The 6,044-nt window shown below is 38.3% G+C and overlaps 1 non-coding gene across 1 annotated transcript; it reads left to right on the forward strand.

Moving 5' to 3' along the window:
• The first annotated feature begins 209 nt into the window (after window positions 1-209).
• Window positions 210-316, forward strand: LOC143891512 (small nucleolar RNA R71). The gene has a single exon (XR_013255388.1). It is a non-coding gene; the product is annotated as a small nucleolar RNA R71 (small nucleolar RNA).
• The last annotated feature ends 5,728 nt before the right edge of the window (window positions 317-6,044 follow it).

The following is a 6,044-nucleotide window of genomic DNA, read 5'->3' on the forward strand; positions in this document are numbered from 1 at the left end:
TTTGTAAACATCCTATTCACCCCCCTCTAGGTTGCCAAACCAAGTTACTCCTTGGATTTCACGTGTTTTCTCAGCCAATTTGAGCAAGACTCCATGCAAGGTTTTCATATGTAAAAGATGTGAACCCTGTAGAGCACATGGACTTTGAAAGTTATTTTGTTTGGAAATCAATGCCCTCATATACTATTTGGCACAATTGCCACAAATCAAGACATTGATGAGGGCACTCTTGGAGTAGATCTTTGAATCTCTCCATAAATTTAGAAAATGACTCTAATGGTTTTTGCTTAAATTGTAAAATATCTTTCCTTAGCTTATTTTTTTATGTAAAGGGAAAAACTTCTTGAGGAACGCAACCGTGAACCCCTCCCAAGTGGTGATGGAGTTTGTGGGCAAACCATAGAGCCATTTTTTGGCTCCCTCCTTGAGTGGGAAGGTGATGAACCGCAATTTTACCGCATCATCAGAAAGTTGTTGCAGTTTAATCAAAGCACAAACCTCCTCAAACTCACGTAAAAATAATATGCATCCTCAGTAGGGAGCCTGTGAAAATGGGGGAGCATGGAAATAAAATGCGACTTAAGCTCAAAATTATTGCCCTGAGCAACTGGCAATCTAATGCATGCGGGTTGCGCTGCTCGGGCCGGATAGAAACGGTCACGAAGGGTCTTGGGTGCTTCTTCTTCCGCCATGGCTATAGGATTGGGTTGGATGTTCTCCTCCGTTTCTGTTGGATTGCTCTCTCCAATCGGTTGGCCGAGTTTCGCACCCAACCTGCACTCATAAACAGAAAAGAGCCAAGTTAGAAAAAGAAGTAGCCAAAAACCAAAGTAAACAAACAACTAATTAGAAATAAAAGAAAAATAAAAATCACTTCGAATTATATAAGAATTAAAGTAACCATACTCTTCCTGGCAACGGCGCCAAAAACATGATTGTGATGTTAAATAACCGCAAGTGCACGGATCGTGTAAATATGGGTCGAACTCAGGGAAGAGCTTATTGTGATTTCAACCCTTATACTACTCCAATTTAATATAATTATATATAATTTTATATTTGTAAATTAACAATCATTCATACGAAAGGGGAAAGCCAATTGCATGAATGATTAGGATTTTCCAAACACATAATCCTACACAATTTGTCAATTGAGTAGATTGAATTAATTAGAAATATTTTTCCTTCCCCATGGCTTCAACTAAACCCTAAGTATTTAGGATTTAGTTGTTCATGGAAAAGAAAAAAAAATAAAAATAAAAACAGAGAAGAGAGGGAAAAGAAGTACCATCCAATAACTAGAAAGGAAAAGTAAAACAAAAGTACTCTCCACTAATTTGAGTTTAAACAAAAGTACATCAACTTGAATAAATAACAAAAATAAAAAGAACTTATTCATTATCTCCTCCAATCTTTTATTGAATCTTCTTGCTTCAACCTTTAATATCACCTTGAGTTTGAATGGTGGATGATGATGCCTTGGATTGAGCATTGAAAAGAAAAATAACTTGAAAGAAAGCAAGAGAGAACAAGAGTGTAAAGAGAGAGTAGAGAGACTGTGTAGAGAGAATAAGAAGAGAGCCTTCACTTCAATATATAGCCTTCTTCCCCTTCTATTTTCGAAACCCAAGAAAAAGACAAACTTGGCAAGTGTCTTGTACTTTTAACAACCACTACCTGTAGTTGGTAATTTTTGAACTTTCACAATTTGTTGGTAACTACAAACTTCTTCTTTAATTTCTTGTAATTTCACCAACATTCCGCCTTCTTTTGGAAACTTTCTCTCTTTCGTTTTTACTTTTCTATCGTGGGAGAATGGGTAGAGATTTTGCTACAAGACGAAATAGCATGAGTATGCATATATTAGAACCCTATATATATATATATATATATATATATATATATATACTCATGCTATTTTGTCTTGTAGTGTATATATATATATATATATATATATGAGGAAAGTGACCGGTGTAGCTTCACTTAGCTACACCGCCGGCTTAAAATACAATGGGCCCACATTGTTTTGGTGATCCAAAGAATTCATTTTATTGGCCCTCACATAGATAGGGTGTCCACCAAAAATCAGCTCCATAGGATCATCCCAACCCTACGATTTGTGGAGGCAAAAATGAACGTGTAAAAACCTTCACAAATTTGTCCATTTTTGCCTCCACAGTTTGAAGGGTTGGGATGATCCTATGGAGCTGATTTTTGGTGGACACCCTATCTATGTGAGGGCCAATCAAATGAATTCTTTGGATCACCAAAACAATGTGGGCCCATTGTATTTTAAGCCGGCGGTGTAGCTAAGTTAGCTACAACGGCGGTGTAGCTTCACTTTCCTCTATATATATATATATATATATATATATATATATATATATATATATAGGTGTCCACCAAAAATCAGCTCCATAGGATCATCCCAACCCTACGATTTGTGGAGGCAAAAATGAACGTGTAAAAACCTTCACAAATTTGTCCATTTTTGCCTCCACAGTTTGAAGGGTTGGGATGATCCTATGGAGCTGATTTTTGGTGGACACCCTATCTATGTGAGGGCCAATCAAATGAATTCTTTGGATCACCAAAACAATGTGGGCCCATTGTATTTTAAGCCGGCGGTGTAGCTAAGTTAGCTACACCGGCGGTGTAGCTTCACTTTCCTCTCTCTCTCTCTCTCTCTCTCTCTCTCTATATATATATATATATATATATATATATATATATATATATATAAGGAATGAATTTTAGCAAGTGCAAGTGGGACCCACATGGTTGCTTGCATGGTTTAAAATTTTGGTTTCGGTAACCGTTTCTGACCCCACCGAAAACCGTCCGAAATTTCGGTCTGAAATTTGGTAATTTGGTTCAAAATTTTCGGCCGAATTTTCAAAATTTCAGAATTTAATCAAAATTTCGGTCGAAATTTAAAATCATGGTTGCATGTATATGTAAAAAAAAAATATTTTTCTCAAAAACCTAAAACAAAACGTGGCTGTTTTTGTTGTTTTGGCAAGTGGGTCCCACATGTGTATGTATTGAACGATTCCAATTGTAGCTCAAAACTTTCCAACGTGGATATAACTGTTGTGTGTAGAATCATGCATAAAATGCCAAAAATTAGAATTAGCAAGTGGGTATAGCTAATATTTATGAAGAAAGGCTAGTTAATTGATAATTCCACCAACTCCAAAGAAGGGCTTTCCACTAGACCTGGCAAAAAGTGACCCGCACCCGCAGGTCCACCCGGCCCGCCCGCAAATTTGCGGGTGTGGGTCTCTAACTAGTGACCCGTTTGAAGTGGACCCGCAGGTCCACCCGGCCCGTCAAAAATGGGCTGGGCCAGGTAAACCCGCGGGTGCCCGCAGCATAAATTGAAGTTTTTTTTTTTTTTTTTTGAATGGCAGCTTTGGTTATTTTCTTCTTCCAACCAAATTTAAATTGAAGTTATTTTAGTTGATTTAGGAGATTGATGGCTTTTAACTAGATTGAAAAGTGGAAGATGTTTGGAAGTATTGGTGATGAATTTCTCTAACAAGATGTTGTAGAAATGTAGAATGCTGGACCCTAGCAAAATAGTGCTTTTTGATCTGCCAAAGAACCATGCAAGTGAGACCTAATTTGCAGTGATCTAGACTGTTCATCTGTGAGCTCTACTTAGATGGAACAGAACCCAAAATCTCATCCATTCTATGATCCTAGCCATCCAATCTGTAAACTTCTGTTGAATGTGGCTACTGGTTCTTCTTCTTTAAAACTGAAACTTTTTTAAGGCCACCGATCAGATGATTAGGATGTCTAAACAGGAGAGGTTTTGGTGGATCTCCCATCCATGTTGTGGCCTACAAGATGAACGCTTTGGATTATAAAATGATGAATCCACATGCCGAAGCAAAACACTTGGGTGTTTAGAGATGGATTCATACCAAATTTTTCCAATATATTCGTGCAAAAAATATATGCTTTTGTGACTAATATTGAGCCACATTTCATTTTTTATAGTGTATTTAAATCACACTATAATAAGATTCATAATATAGTATATAGATTTCCTTAATTTAAGGGGAATGACATTCCCCCCCCCTGGCAGATAAAATACCCCCTTAAAGGCAAAGAAAAACGTTAAAGGGGGGTGAATTTATCCTCAAGCAGTGAACCATTCTCACAGAAAAAGGGTGGATGGGGGGGATATCATTTCCCTAATTTAAATGTTTGTTATGTAAGGTATTTAAATAACCTCTTCTATACACAATACATAGAGATATACATTTATAGGGTTTTAAATAGGCTACAGGCTGATTTATATTTACAATAGCTATGGGTTTAATAGAGAGAGATTTGCATATATGGCCATGTTTGGCTACCTCGAATTTCATTTTCATGGAAGATTAGGTTAAAGAAAAAACTCTACTTTAAGTAGAAATTTTCCGGGTTACCCGCGGGTTTACCCGTACCCGCCCGGGTGGGGTCTAGGTACATGAAATGGCTACCCGCAGAATCGCGGGTATTTTTTACCCGTACCCGTTGGGTCCGTACCCGGACGGGTCGTACCCGTACCCGCGCGGGTTACCCGTTTCCCAGGTCTACTTTCCACTTTACATTCACAACTAAATTAGCAATGCCCATAAGATAGCACGTGTCAGCCGAGCCACTCCACAGTACAACATGAAGTTGCCAAATTTCACGGACCAAATAAAGTAGAGAAGAATTAACGAAAATAGGAGCTTTCTTGGAGGAGAATTATATTAAATTCAAAGCTCATAAGATTGGTAGTCAATGCTCAGACTTGGTAGATTACCTTTTTGGACATGAAATTAGATAGGCTGTATTGGTTAAACTGAATGGAAAGACAATCTATGTGGGCCCATCCAAGAATGGCAGGATTCTATTAGAAACAAAATTGGATTTTATTTAAAATAGCGGTTCCACTATAAATTGATCACGCCCCCATCTAATTTCTTTCCGTTGGATGATCCAAACCGTCCAATTAATGGGCTTCCAATATAAATCGATCACACCTTGTAAATCGTCTCCATATGATGATCTTAACTGCTCATTTGAATGGACTATAGTGCAAATTGGCCGCACCCCTCAAAACCACCTCCATTAGACGAGCCTTACTATCCATTTAGAAGGCTGCCATGTACAAAAGTTATACCTCAAAATTGATTAAGATTAGAATGACCTGGACAATCAATTTGATGATCCTCAGTGTAAGCAAGTGGTGCCTAAAACCGTTTTCATAAGATAATCTAAACCACCGATTTTAGTAGCTCATCAGTGTACATAGGTGTGGACCCCGATCCCCGTCAATCCTCTGAGATCTCCACACGTGAAGGAGAGCTCTACCAAGGAACTCTCGAAAGAGTGCCTCTCACAGTATGAGTGGCGATGTAAAATGAGATACCTCTTGATTCGTGGACTAGCCCGGAATCGATACGTACCTAAAATAACTCAGAGTCACCATCCAAAGAAGTAGGCCCTGGGTCCCATACCTCTGTCGCAACGGATAACCAGAGATACAAAAGTCCGTGCCTGATGACGAATGGGGAAGGTGTTAGGCACCCCCAATTCGCCCGAGTGTAAACACCCGGTCTCTTATGCCATTTATTTATTAACTTTAAAGAATCTTGGGCGAAAATCATAGGAAATGAAAACGAATATCCCCGAGAAGACGTCTACCTAAGCATGCATGTCTCGGCGATAGGCAAAAGAAAACACAAGTCCTAAGAAGAGTTGATATCAGTATCATCTGTCATTGGAATGAACACTAGAATCCAACATCTCTTAGAGAGGCGTAGAAGACTAATGCTTATCCAATATAAAATAACCCTGCTACCTATCTCCATACATCATGTCTAACATCCATGTCTAAAGAGAGTTGATACCAGTATCATCCGTTATTAGAATGAACACTAGAATCTGCCGTCTCATAAAGAGGCGTAAAAGATTAGTATCGATCTGATAACAGATAACCCTATTACCAGTCTCTATCAATCATATCTAATCCTAACTCATCACATCTAAGAAAGCAGTAA

Source organism: Tasmannia lanceolata, unplaced genomic scaffold, assembly GCF_043159265.1.
Source record: "Tasmannia lanceolata isolate RefF3 unplaced genomic scaffold, GAP_Taslan_0.1 ptg000013l, whole genome shotgun sequence".
Lineage (NCBI taxonomy): Eukaryota > Viridiplantae > Streptophyta > Magnoliopsida > Canellales > Winteraceae > Tasmannia > Tasmannia lanceolata.